Raw genomic sequence first — 15,070 nt, 5'->3', positions numbered from 1 at the left:
CGGGATATTAACCCTGGTATCGGACTGAAAAGGGAATCAGTATGGCCCCGCCGCTCAGCCCGGAACAGATGTTAGATTCATTTTAACCAGTCCAGATGAGTCGGTTCGGTAAACTGAATCAGACTTTGCGTCACCTTTAGATGTTTGTTGAACTTTATGGAGAGAGAAGCCGTTAGCTGCGTTGCTAAGTGGAGGCGTGCACTGCGCGCGCGCCCCCGCCCCTGGGCAGTGGCTGCACGAGCCCAGCCGAGCACAACTCCGGATCGGCAGTGGAAGAGAGCTTTAGCTGAGCTTAGAGGGATGAGCGAACAAAGTACGGGACCGGGTAGCCACACGACGGGTCAGTTTTAAGCACATTTTTTTTTTACCTTATTGGATAGCCTGCTCACGTCGGCAAGCGCAACTGTACTGAAGACACTGGATTGAACAACATACGGTAAGTGGACTCAATTCTCCACAGAAAACACTCATGTTAGTAACGTTAGGCTGGGGCACGAAACGGCGTACAGGAGCTGAAGTTTCTTGGAATGAAGCTATGCAGCTGTTTAGTGAGTAATTTCACAAAAGGGTGCTTTCCTGTGGTTATTTATTTTTAAGCTACGCGGACTTATAGGTGGTTAAACTCGCTAGATACATTAGTGTGTCTATATTTGTTATAATGACATAAAATCATTGTTTATCTCAGAGTTGCGAATTGTAGCGTCTTTTGCTTTCTAGCGTTGTGAAAATCTTTAGCTGACTCGCTGTAAGTCTGACTGTAGCTAGATAAGTAGTACTAACACGAGTCCAGCAACACGACCACACATGTAGCTAACTAACTGCTGAGGTTGGGCAACGTTGTTATTTCGTTTAGCTCTAAACTATAAAATCTGGTGAATAATGTAGCTACTGTAAATCGTAGCTTCTGATTGAGGTATGTATGTGTGCCTCGATGAGTCCTCTCTTATTCGACCGTTTGAGACTCCATGTACAGTAGATTTTTGGGACCCTGCACGCGATTAGTTGTAGTTCTTTGTCATTACTGAATTCGTCAGGTCAGAAGTTGATGAAGTTTCGTTTTAATGAAGTGATGTTTTACGTACTGTTGATTTAAGCGTTGGAAATGTGTATTGGATGTGTTTGGGTTTCTTGGGAAGGCTGTTTTTCTCTTTCTTTTTGTCTTACGACCATGGCCGCCGTGAAGCAGCTGTCATCCCCCCTGTGCTCAAACTTGTTTTCCTTGGGCTGCGACCTTCAGAACTGATTTTTTTTTTTTACCATTAAGTTTCTTCCTCTAGATTTAAATCATGAGCAAGCTCAAAGGACTTTAGTCAATAGCTTCTCTCGAACACCACTCTGACGGAAACATAGAAAAGCCCACTGCCTTTATCACAAGGAAACAGACTATTGTAGGTCAGGGACTTTGATTGTTTATCTTACGCGACTTCCAGCCATAATTCACTAATAATGTAATTCAGGGTGGCAGAGGCAGACATAAAGCTTGTGTGTGTGTGTGTTTCTCAAAACAGGCACCCCTGTCTTGTGGTCCCTTTCATGAATTGGGCTTGATCACTGGGACATTCTGCTAGTAATCTACTCATCATTTAAGGAAAAGAAAGTTGTCAGGAAAATCCCATTTAGATCAGCACAAGTCTTTACCCCCCCCCCCCCCCTTATCTATTGCTTTTCATCCCTAGGCTTTACTTAAGACAGGCCAAGCTACTTAAAAGGAGCAGCAGTGTGGGCCGGTAGCTGATTGGCAGGTGAGCAGGGGGGATTGCAGGCGGTAGGATTATTGAAGTGTCTGTGGGAGACGAGAAGAGAGGGTTCCGCTGAGGGCTGGTTCCCCCTCAGCGAGTGAACAGATTAGCTGCATTTACCCAGAAAGGAAGGAAGGTGAGGAAGGGTCAGCATGCCAATACAACACACTGATTTTGAGCCACCAGACACATCAGCTCTCACGCTTACCAACACCTGCAACAATGAGGCGTTTAAAAAGAGGACTAGCAGTTAGACAGTTTAAGTTGATTACACACCCTGTCAGTGTATTGACAGCAGGCAATGGCTGGCCAGGCTTTGTGACTGCAGGGGGGTAAACACTGTTGTGATTGGCAGAAGGAGCTGTGGAATTGCAAAGTAAACACTCCTGCCAGTGACTGTAAAAATTCAAAGTAATATATTTTAAGAGGCTGCTCTTGTTATTGTGCTTCTATGACTAAAATACATTTTTTAAACGATCTGTCTTGATTTGCAGTTATATAGTGTGCCTTGTTTGAAAAGCAGCCTGAACCGAAACTGTACTTTCAACTTTATTATGAATAAGCGAGGGCTAAAATGAATGATTAAATAAGTGTATTGTGGTAGTTACTTATTATTTCTTGGAAAAAATGCCATCTCACTACTATTACTTTACTGCTAAATTACCCTGATCTAAAATACAGCCAACTGGAAAGTACAGGGGAATCCCGTTCTTATTTCAATACTTCATTTGCATTTTATTTTTTACAAGGACAGACACAAATCTAATGTAGTTCTAAGTCATTAACTGTAATGAGTTATACTATTTTGTTACTTTAATAGATAACTGCATCAGTATAACACATTACTATATACCACATTATGTCCAATGCTGCTAAATAGGCTGATGTATGTAAATGAATGGGTTTACATCTGGACATGTGTAAACTGGGCAGCTTAGTTTCCATTTGTGGACTGAAAAGGGAAGTGTATTTTTAAACTAACAGTGTTAGGATAGTAAATCTAATGCTTTTATTACCAAATAAATGAGGAAAATTCACTTTTACCCAAAACAGCCCCCTTAAACTACTTGGAACCAAAGTGGACTTGTATCTACCCCCTAAACTTCACCTCCTCATTTCCCAGGCCCTAGTTATCCTCTCTTCTCCCTTTCACTTTCATGATGAACAATTCTCACATTGCCTAGTAGTCTCATACCGACACCTGCATTTGAAGTCTCAACTGACCTACCTCAGTCACGGATCTCAACCTCGTTAATTTCAGCTTTGGCAATTCCATTATTTTGTGGGATCTGTACCTGGTCGACATTTCTGCCTTTCTTTGGGAACACAAATAAACAGGGCGAGTCATCCTCAATCATTCAGATAATGCTTTAGTTGTACACGCCATCAGTAAGGGACGACCAATTCGTACTAACCAGATTCTAACCAGATTCTCAGACACTGCAAAACTATGTTTTCAGTTTCCGAAATTCAGAGTCTTGGCAGCACTATCCGTACCTCCTCCAACTTCAATGCCGCCATTTTCAGAAACAATCCTTCAATAAACCCCTGACTGTGCCAACTCGCACTCCTAGCCTAAGACTTCATTTTAAAAGATGTTGCTCCCAGAATACTCTCCACCTACTGGACTTAATGGACCTAATGTTTCCAGCGCTTCCACCAGACCTTCCCTTTTCCTTTTTTCTGACTTGCATACAATTGCTTTCCAGCACCCAGCTCTCCATTTGCTCCACTACCCTAGGGGTTCATCTTGCCACTATAATTCTTTATTTAAGAGATAATTTTCCTTGATTGAACCTTCAGTGCATTCCTCTCTTAGCGGTTTTAACCCAGTGTCATTCTCTGCCTACTCACTCAGAACAGTGCAGCTTCTACTTCTTCTTGTTCTTACGTGCACATCCATGTTGATGACCTCTGAAAAGCTCACAAACTGCTAGCATTCTTTTAAAATCAGCCTTTTCAGGGTGTGGTCCACACTAGCAAAATTAAGTTGTAATAATTTTATTTTGAGAGAAGAACTCCACCTCCCCATTTCCCAGGCCCTGTATATCCTTCCCTTTCTTCTTCACTTCCATGACAAACATCTTCGCGCCCACCACTGTCTCGTCTCTTGCCTTCTTTGTGCATGGCACCAATCTCATTTAATGGGACAGAGTTTGTCTCAGCCTTTCCCGGGTGTGGTCTGTACTTGCAAACTACTAGTTATCGTGACTGCTTTTTATAACGATGGTGAATATGATATTTTAGCATTATAATATGTCAGTGAAGATGATGATGTTTTTCTAAATTGTGAAACACTACTGGTACTTTTACAACACTTCATTACAGAGAGTGCATAACTAGTTTTAGTTAATTGGATGTCATGCAGTGAATAGTATGTATTTTTTATACATACATATTAAAAATACAGGAATTTTCACCAGATTTCTCCAGAAGTCAGTAATCCAACATTTCATGATATGAATAATGCACTCCATTTATCCAAGATTGTAGTAAAATGAATGATATTGGGCAAGTACAATCTACCTCTGGGATTTATGTCATGGAAAATAAAACATGGTGAAAAGTCTAGTTAAATTTGCCTTTCATGACACTGCATGTTCTGCACGGTGACTATTGCGCATGCTCATATTGCAATGACAATGCTGAAGCGATACGTAGTGTAGCCCTAATTTCCTGAAGTACTTTAGAATGCTTTTACCTGTTGTAAACGTGCCCAGTTCATCACTGAAACGTTTCGGAAAATACGTCCTCAGCAAAAAAGTGATGGTAATGCAGTTTGTCCCTAACTGCAGTATATGGAAGGTCTTGAGTAGAAGCAGCCTTGTGTTAGAAAGGTTACACGACTTGGACAAAACAACTCATCAGCAAATGGCCTTTCTTTTCCAAAGTCAGCACAATACATTGCTATTGAATTAAGGTCATGCACGCATGCACTCACACACACACACACACACACACACACACACACACACACACACACACACAAATGAACTTCTGTATCTGGGAAGCAGTGATTGCTGTGTATTTCTGCGGTGTAGAAAGTATTTGCTTTTGTCAGGCTTGAAGAGCAGCTTTTTCATGTTTTAATTTGGGACACATTTCACTACGCTCCCCCTCTCCCCACCACCCTGCTACTGCAGCGCTACTGTGCTCTGCCTGCCTTCGAGCATCAAAAGTAGTGCAGGGCTTGATCAGCGCCTTATTAAAGAGCTTCATTGTGTCGGCTCCACCTGCCTGCAGCCCTAATGTTTTCTTCACAGCCGGGATCAATGGCAACCCAGTAGGGCCCAGATCCAGCCTTCTAAATGCAGGCCAGGACTATGAGGAAGCCATCCAGACCAATCTGTAAAGCTTTGTATAGAGTCAGTATGGGGGGAGAGATAGGGGATAAAGCTCACAGGTGTATCTGCTCCTAGCTGCTTTCAGATGCAAGTCAGGGAGCTGGGCCATGCTGTTCACCAGCTAATTAGGTGAGTGAAAGTGAGGATGCAGTGCTGTGTGTAACAATCAGGCAGCCGCCGTGATTCCCATGTGGAGGTGGATGGGTGTCTTTGTAGGGGGGTTCTGCGAAATGTCCGGGGACAAGCTGCAGTCCCATCTGCCTCTCCTTTTCATCCTCTGCGTGTGAGCGTCGCTTTTCCTTTTTCTAGGATCTCAGCAGGGGAACAGACCTTGAACTGAGCACTATTTGACAATGCTGAGCCTTTTCATCACAACAGAACTGCCTTTCTTCTTCTTTACATTGCTCTGTCAGTACCCAGGCTTTGTTATACTGATATGTGGCTCTGTCCATAAATTGACAGTTTATCCTTTGGAATATATTAATCTTGAATATTTTTGGGCATTTATTGTGGTTGATTTTAATTAGTGTTTTTAAAAGCAACAGGCAATGAAGACCCTGTTTACAACTAGTCCTTTAATGTAAGTAGTATCTGAATTGTAATCTGATAATCTGTTAACACTTAAATATATCTCTAGTTAGACTGATCTACTCATACCACCAATTACCTGTTTTACTTGTACTTATTAAAATATGGCTACTGCTACAAAAAAATGACAACAGCATTGCATGGTGTTTTTTATTTCTTACACTTGCAGTTGATGTTCACAAGATGTTTACAGTTGCTTAGCCTCCTGGACTAGTCATTGTGGTCATGAACCACGTGCAGTAAAACACATTGTGGTATAACAGAACAGCAGGGGAACGTGCCCTCAAAGGATTGGGAGGGGTTTCGTGGCTTGTAAGGGTTGACGCATTTATATTGGCTGAAACATCTAACTAAAATGTTCAGACCACCTTCAAAATAGGTTTAACTTATCAGATCTGTTTTAAATGCATCTTGAGTGCATTTACACCTGCATTTTTATGTGGGTAAACCCAGCACTGACAGAAATTTACAGTGTGTTAGTAATTTCAAGTGAGCTATTTCAGCATCAGGTGTAGTTTTTTATATATATATATATATATATGATTGTGTTCACATTTGCATGGTTGCAGAAGTGTTGTCATTTCCAACCTGTCTAGTTTCATTCAGGTACAACACTATAGGGTAGTCCATATTGCTAGTGTAACATTTTAAGTAGGAAACGTCATGTAACTCAAACCTGAATTTTGTTATGTTAAACAGGATGTTCTGAAAAGCATGCATCTATGGGCAGAGCATATGTTTATGTCCTTATTGAGGTCATGACACAATGATGTTGTTGATCAACCAATCAGCCAGTCTCTTTTTCGGCCTCTATCTTCAAAGCTGAAACATCTGTTATAGTTTACAATTGTTCAAAGAGAGTTTCTGGTGCGTAGGTAACAAGTACACCTTGACCTTTCCAGTTGACTCTTCTTTCTATTTACTGCTGTAAGGGCATGTCAGTTGCTGCAGGTACGCATACTTTTGTTGGAATGACTTTTAAAGTGACCTTCTGAAAATCTTTCAGAGCTCTTAAGATGACATTTGGTGCTTGCAGGGTTGAATCGTCTAATTTATTGCATTGAGTGCAAGGCTAAACTGTCATATAGTCAATTTCACCCTTGCTGTTTCGAACGATGATCTATAATATTTGTTATGGTTGCTTACCTGCTATGCTTGAGAGGCCTGCTTCATTTTTTATGCCCAATTGTAATGCCCATGTTAAGGTAACAATCTGCTTAAAGCACTGAAGCATGGAAGGATATTGAAGTATGTGCTGTGTTTAATGGCAGGTATGATTACAGACTCTCCATAATTTAATTGGGACAGAAAAAGCTTGGTCTTGAAAAAAAGCTTCCATTTTGCTCACAGTGCACATCAAGGATTCTTAATGTGAAAATATTTCTCTGTTCTAGATCAACAGTGCATGAAATGCTAACGAGAAATTAATTATAAATCATAATGAGATCCGGTGTTCCTGAAGACAGCATTCTCTAAAAAGAGGCTGTAAAGATATTTGAAGTATAAATGGAAATGAGCAGTGAGAATGTTTCCATGATGTATGGAGTATCTCCTACTGGTCAGAAGTTTTAGAACACCTTATTTTGCCATCTTTGCAATGGCTTTTGTAATGCCACTCACCCTGTCAAACCTGCAGCTCCAGGTTGTGCTGCAAGGTGCTCATGTATGCCTCCTATCACACAAGCTGTTGACTCTCAGAATCAGAATCTAGTCATTGTCTTGTCGGTTTTCTCCCTTTTTCAAGAGCCTTTTGATGATGTATGAAAATGTACTTGTGACACCCTGGCTGTATTTGTAATAATTCTCCACAGTTAAAAGCTACACTTTTAAGAATTTTAATGCTCTAGCTGTGTTTCTTTGTGCCTAAATGCTGCAGTTGAGAGTGCAGTAACACAGTCTGTCCCAGCACTGCTTTTCCACAGACAAAGGTCTTGTAAATGAATTGTTTGCATCAATTTTCAATGCTTAATTTTCCTCCATTGTTTCAAACCAGATGTAAACTGTTAACCAAACAGGCCTTTTATTTACATTTTTTTTCCTCAAAAGCCCTGGGTACTTGCTTTCCTTTGTACCATTTGAGGTCACTGGATGTTAAGTGCTGTAAACTGTAAAACTGCACAAAATAATCAATTATGTCAATTGTGGACATTCTAAGACTTTTGACCAACATTTCTACATTGAAACATCTGGAGTGTAGATAAGATTATTTTTTGGCACTGCTTACTTCGTATTGTAAACCATAGAAATATACCACATAAATAGCAATTGCAGTACTTTGCATTTTGCTATTGTCAGTAAATTGCCATTGCTACATGTGAAAAGCCTATAATCCACCATGTCTCATGGACAGTGCAGATCCTTGGCTTATTTGACAGCTTTGACTTCTGTTCCTCTTCACACTGTGACAGAACGTCATTCTAGACGTCTAGTTTCTATGGCTACGACAAAAGCAACCTCATGTTTAGATTTTAAAGTACCCGTGAAGGGTTTCTTGTATTTCTTTTTCTCAGTTGCTCAGACGGGAAACCACAGAGAGCAGGTTTTTAAAACACATCCACCTTAATTAGATCAGGAAGGAAAGATCTCTCAATAACACCGTTTTAAACTTACTTATGTAAGATTTCATTCAGTACATACATAGCCAGGTGGAAAATTATACCGGCAGTGCACCAAAAGATGTGTGCTGGCAGGTTCCTCTCTGTGGGGTCTTAATGTAGATTTGTGGTGGATTGCCATCGATCCTCTGCTCAGTTACAGACATTCCAATTGTCCTCAGTGTATGTTTTGTTGCTGAGCCTTTTTAATGGTTTAAAGATTTCTCCACATTTCATCATGGGCTCTGCAATGCCTCAGAGAAATGTGTCTCTTTGCAGTTGATCAGCAGTGAAATGCCTTTGATTCTCATTTAGCTGCTCTAAATATTTTACAGCTCTCAAAAAGATCTTTATGCTTCAAGAGATGTAACGGATGTAATGGGCCTGTGACCCCTCAGAAGTAGGTATTTGGATTGAAATTGATATTTTTAGAGCTACATCTGGTGGTTAATGTCTCTGCATTCTGATGGCATGACTCTGTCCTTTTAAGTCTTTTCCATTATTAAGCCTTGATAGGTCCTGGCTGGTTGGTATGTTCTTACTTGTTTTGAGCCACATAACTGTAATTACATTTCTTCCTGACAACCAACTACGACCATATTATTAGCGTTTTTTGTTTTGTTCTAATTCTCATAGTCCTAATCACATAGTTGCAGCTATTTTTAGTGTGCCTGTCCCTTCTCATGGTTCTTTGACTCATTGAATGCTCAGCTCTTCCATAAATGTCTCTGTGTTTATATGACTATGGAATTGGAAAATGGCTGACCTTGTTCTGCCTCTGGTGACTTATTTTTTCCCCTGAGACTTTGACAGCTGTAGGTTTTCTGTTTTTTCATCCCTCTACAGATTCTAACCGTCACATTCCCATTCTGGCAATAAGACACAGTTAGGGGGTATCTCCTTTTAACTGTGTCTCCTGCTTAAAAAGAAGCAGGTTGCACAATATAGGTGGGCGGGTTTACTCATTTGATTGACAAACGAGACGCCATCAAAAGACGTACCATGACAAGCAAGAAACATTTCTGAAATGGCAGGCAGTCATTGCCAAAATATTGGCATCACTTCTCCTAGACAAATGCTTTGGTATTCACACTGTTATTTCTTTCGTTTGCAATGAAACAAGTCACACAATTAGCCAGTATAAATGGTTACCTCAGTCTTTGTGTCCATGTACAACACTGAGCATGGAGGAAATAAAGAAGAACAAAGAAATGTCAGAGAATGTAAGAACCAATATTGTGGAACAGCATGGTCCATCTCCAGATATCTTGTAATGTTTCTGTGACCACAGTTGCCCCTGAGAGAATCTGAAAATGCATTTTCTAAACACCATCATAGATAGCAGAGCAATTATTAGGGATACAGCTATACATCCTATTTAATTAATTTAATTATGTATTGCAGCATATCATTTTATATAATTGAATAATGACTGATAGCTTCCCTTAGCCATAGCTGTGTGGGCTAACATATTAGCTTGTGGCTGGATCATTACACGGAGACATTTTCAAAGCATATTTCATAACATTAGTATCACTCACTTAACATTAAATAGGTCCATGAGCCGCCACAACAGATCTGACCATTCAAAGTATAGAAGGCGTCCTATGATATCTGATCCTTTCTTGGACCACTGCATACCAAAAAAACCCTGATGAACCCTGATGCCTGATGTTTTGGCAATACTCCTGCCTAGTATTTCCCTCCCCTTGACAGATGCCATTATAGATAGAATATATTTAATGTTTTCACTTCACCTGTCAGTGTTTCTAATGTTATGGCTGATTACATTTGCCTTTTGCAGTATTATACAATTTGTCACACTTCTATTTAGAACCATTGCATTTACTAAAGCACCCTTAAAGAACATGCAGTGTTTAGTAATTGTCTCTTCTGTTTAGCCTTGTGGAGGTACCTTGCTTTTTCTTGTTTTAATATTGGTGTGTGATATTGGCCCCTTTCCATTCCATAATCATTGGAATGTTTTACTTTCTAGAGCTGTTTTACTTTCCTAGAGCAATATTCCTCTCAATTAGTTTGTACATTCCTATTGGGGCAGGAGAAGCAGCTTGAACGTAACAGGCATAAACAATTGTTGGCTGTGTGCAATTTTGTGTGTGTTCAGTGAAAATGATAAATTACCCATTAGCTTTAAAAAGGAAGATGGAGAATATTTTTTTAGACCTTAGGTCATGTCTGAGAGAGCATCTGAAGCTGCCTCACTAATAGAGAAGCTACTCTGTCAGTGTGTCAGGGAGAGAGGAGATAATGGCAGTCAGTGTGTATTCAGCATCCCCCATGGATCAGACCCACACAGAGAGACAGATGAACTTGCCACACGGCCCCGAGCCTCCAAAATCACAACCACTTCTCCTCTGCTGCAGAGCCAGCTGTGAAACTGCAGCAGCAAAATGCTTCGGTTGCCTCTCCCACTGAGAACAGCATCACTACCATGGCTTTTTGTGCAACAATTTGCATAGCGTTCTTGTTCATTTTCTCAGTATTTCTAAATAGCTTATGTTTTGCCTGTGTTTCATTGGCCAGGTTTGCTCCAGTTTAGTGATATGAGATCTTGCTCGAATACTGAAAATATATATATAACGTTATATAACGTTATATAAGGGTGATCTTCAAAGGGGAACTACCCTTTTACAGTTCAGTAGAGATGTTATGCACCCTTACGTTCAGTGTGTCCTGCTGTGCACTAATGAAAACTGCTGTTCACGCTGATCAAAAGATGAAGAGACATTTTCCGTAATGATATTGTGGCCTATCTGATTAGGTCTCAAAGGTCTTGTTGGTCTGTTTCAGCAGTCTCCCCACAATCATGGAGCTACTCCTTTAATCGAGATAAGTGAACTGCAAAGAAAAAAAATTGCTCCCATGTAGTTTAAATTATAGGTCAGCACTGAGATAATTGTTATTGATTGTTGTGGTGCTTGTTGTGGTGATGTGGCTCCCAATGGCAAAACTAATGAAAGGATTTATGAGTGGTAATGGGGGACAATATAAACTTGAATGTAAAGCATGAACTTTTAAAGGCAGGTTAGTTGGTTTATACCTTGAGGCTGTGAAACCGGTGGAGTAATAAATCACATACCCACAGTATGCACAGCTTCGCAGACTGTCATTGCCGTGATTCTAAGAGGGATTCTGCTGTGTACATGGCTATTTGCTTCATCTTTGGTCTCTTTGGTTTTTCCTTTAGTGGCTGATTCAGACATATGTGGGTAGGTTGGGTCTTGTAGCTGGTTGGTTGGTCATTGCTGCAATACTAATACCAATTTCAGAATTGTTTTTGAAGTAGGGGGAAGGCATATTTTGGAATTTGCTGCAAAAGCCATTTGAAGGAGAAAAGAAAGATCATAATAGTGTTGTCTTTGGCCATGTTTTAAACAGAGAGAGAGGACTTGGAATCACCACAGCAACATGACTTTGGCATTCAGTCACTCCCATTCACTAGCTCAGTGCTCTCCGACTTACACCACTGACAGTGGATCAGCAGCCACCCAGTAACACACCTATTTCAAACCCACAACAGAATGGCCACCAGGAATATCGAATCAGCCATATGTTCTAATGACATGTTTACATTATATTTAATGTTAGTTCAACATGAAGCAACCAAGAAATTATATAATATTTATCTAACGCTAAGGTTGGAAGTAGAGCTGTGCGATGTTGGAAAAAAAAATAGTATTGCAAGATCAAAAAATACAAAGATTTTTACCAGACTTTGCCAGAAGTCAGTGATTCAACATGTCTCGATATGAATATTGCACTCTGTGTATGGAATAAAATTAATGATATTGGGCTGATACAATTTGCCTCTGGTAGATATGTCATTGAAAATGTGAACAGGGTGAAATTTCCGTGTGCATCAAGCAGCGAAAAAGTTGTAATGTAGTTAGATTTGCCTTACATGACATTGCATGTCCTGCTGTGTGACTATTGCGCATGCCAACATAGCAGTGATGATGCAACTCGAATTGGAAGTGATATTTGTGACAGCAGCAGTTTATTGGCTTAACTTTAGAACAAAAAAATTAACTCCTCTTATTTTGTAGTGTAGTCAAGCATGCTCTCTTCCCAACAACTAAAACAAACCTTACATCAGCTCTGGATTTCCTTCGAGTGTCCATGGGTTCAGACACAAGTTTGTTCCCTGATATTTGTTTAAAACTTTAAATCCTTGTCGGTGATCCACTGTTGATATATTCACATTCTCTCCCTAGTACAAATGAACTGTGGGAGATGTAGCAATTAATCTATACAGGTTTGTGGATGGACTAGCTTGGGATCAGTAAAACTAGACACCCCCCCCCTCGTGTTTGTGTGTGTCAAAGCATCAGGGTGGTCTTATTGACTGTATGCTTGCTCGATTAGCAAGCCCTAATGTTGATGTCTCTTGAGCGTGTTTTATAATAAGCATACCACCCACTGTTAGTCACTCTGATGTCCACTGAACTAATGCTGTATGCATAAGCAAAATTGTGTCAATATTGATATGTGTAGGATTGATGAAGTTGATATTGACAATGCTAATCACATTAGTAAGCCATGCTGTAGCAGATTAGATGAGAGGATGGTATTAAATGCTCCTACATGAACATCTTAGGTATGGGTACTCTGTCCTTGGGAAATGACAATAAAAGCTGTATGTGTGTGAAGTTCTACAGGTGTGTCTTTGTAGAGTCTCCAAGCAGGGAGTAGAATTTTGAAAATATGCTGGCAGGCTCTCAGACCGTGGAGTATCAACCCCTATATTTCAACCACACGTGTTGACATCGGTTTGGCTGGAGGATTATGATCAAAAGACGACTCTAGGCAAGCTGACAAGATCCACTGTTGAGCCACCTGAGAGAAAATACACTGAACAGAGGAGGTCTTCTGTTATCGTTTAGTCGATGATGGCAGAAGAATAGAAAGTCCAGGCTGGAATCATTTGGTACAGGGCTGCGCAAGAATTCTATGTGAAGCCTGACTGATAAGGGAGATTTGGAACTGGCATCAATATTGGAGTAGACAAAAGCCAGGCCTGATTACTGATGCATACAGTATATCTAAAAGGAGTTTTCTCTACTGCTTTTTCTGGCCTTCAGAGCACTTCTCTTGTCCCTCATGTTTTCCTTGCATATGCTCTTTGAAACAGCTGAAACAGGCTTCCTTTAGAGCTTCGTCTGCATCATTTTGTGACCGGGCACAAGGCTCTTTTGCTGGAAAGAACAAGAGATTGGACTGAAACATGGAAAATGATGGCATGATTTAGGAAACAGACAGTGTCATTATTCACATCCTACATGTTTTAGGAAACATGATGTGTCCATAGGATGTTTGTGTTGTGCATGCAGTGAGGCATGGCAGGAAAATGTCTGGACATCTACCTGTTGGATGTTTTTTTGGGGAAAAGTGCTTCAAGAGTGTGATATAATAACATAATGTTTCTTTCATGGCTTGTTGTTGTTTTGTGTACATATGCTTAAAGCTGTGTTATAATGAAGTTAGTCATTAACAGATTTTGTCCTTTAAAAATACTTGTTCTGATATTTGTCTGGCTTTATGGGATATTTTTTTGCGCTTTTTTTGCGCTTTCTATCTGATCAGTCTATCAGTCTATGTATTTGATGGTTTAAGTGCTTCCAGTGTTTACAGATAGTATTGGTGTAAACAAAGCAATAAGGTTTACTGACTATACATGCTAGAGGACCATATCTGTATTTGAAGTGGATGGTGTAGTTATAGCAAATCCAGTGGCACTTCTTTGTCATTTTTCTTCTTTTTATTGTAATGCTTATTATTATTTGAAGGTGTTAATAAAGCAATATTGTATGCAGTATATTAAGAAAATATGTAGATAACAGTTTGGAGCAAACAATGTGCATCAGCAAAATGGCAGTGTCACATTTAAATCATTAACTTTCCAGTCCATGTGGCACATATATTAAAACTGTGGTAAAAAAGAGCCTGTATTAAATTCAGTGGTTATGTGATATCACAGAAACCAAGGACTTTACATATTGCATACCAGTATATTTAGCAGTGTTTCAGCCTGGACTGCTTTTTGAATGAGGTGCAGAACAGGACAACAGCCAATCAGAACATAGATGGTTTACCTAGATAAGCCTTTGAGTCACAGTAACAAAAACAACATGTTTAAGTCTAATAAATAACATATAATGTACAAACGATTGTGCATTTTTGTTTATATAAAGCCACATAAAACTGACACATGTTGTGATATCAATAATGCATTCCATGTATCGAAGACTAATGTAAAATAAATGATATTGGGCAGATATAATATGCCCCTGGTAGAAATATCATGGGGAATGAGTACAGTGTGGATTTTCCTTTTGTATCAAGCAAGTTGTAGCATGATGTGTATAATTTAATTTGCCTTGCGTGACTTGCCTTGCCTTGCTTTGTCCTGCGATGTGATTATTGCACATGTGCGCATTGCGATATCGATGCTGAAACAATATACTGTGCAGCTCTAAATCCAGTCACAGTAAATAATAAAATAATCCAGTTGTTTTTATTGCTTACCTATTTAATTGTGTAATAGAGAAAATTAAATAAACTGGGGTATTGAAAATTGGTAAAAAAAATATCCTTACTCAGGCACTCTGGTGCACTAATCACTACATAGTATAGAATAATAAGCATCCATTTCCTAGTTTATGCAGGTCAGTCTAGTCTATAACATACCCCACAAAACCTACACAAATGTCCAGCACCACCAGCATCAGCAGTTGTGGCTAAACCTCTTTGATCTTTTCTAATCATCATTGACTGATCGCCACAG

General features: G+C 39.8%; 1 protein-coding gene across 2 annotated transcripts in view; it reads left to right on the top strand.

Annotated features, from left to right (window-relative positions):
* The first annotated feature begins 231 nt into the window (after positions 1 to 231).
* Positions 232 to 15,070, top strand: part of tspan18a (tetraspanin 18a) — a 34,962-nt gene continuing 20,123 nt past the window's right edge. Inside the window, exon 1 of one of the 2 annotated variants that reach the window (XM_072659970.1) lies at positions 232 to 436. The gene's annotated coding sequence lies outside the window, so the exon portion shown is untranslated. The remainder of the gene's footprint in view (positions 437 to 15,070) is intronic. The other variant, XM_072659971.1, reaches the window with a different exon arrangement.

This window comes from Salminus brasiliensis, chromosome 17, assembly GCF_030463535.1.
Source record: "Salminus brasiliensis chromosome 17, fSalBra1.hap2, whole genome shotgun sequence".
Lineage (NCBI taxonomy): Eukaryota > Metazoa > Chordata > Actinopteri > Characiformes > Bryconidae > Salminus > Salminus brasiliensis.
Note: the sequence above shows the minus strand (reverse complement) of the source record. Positions and strands in the feature narration are given on the sequence as shown.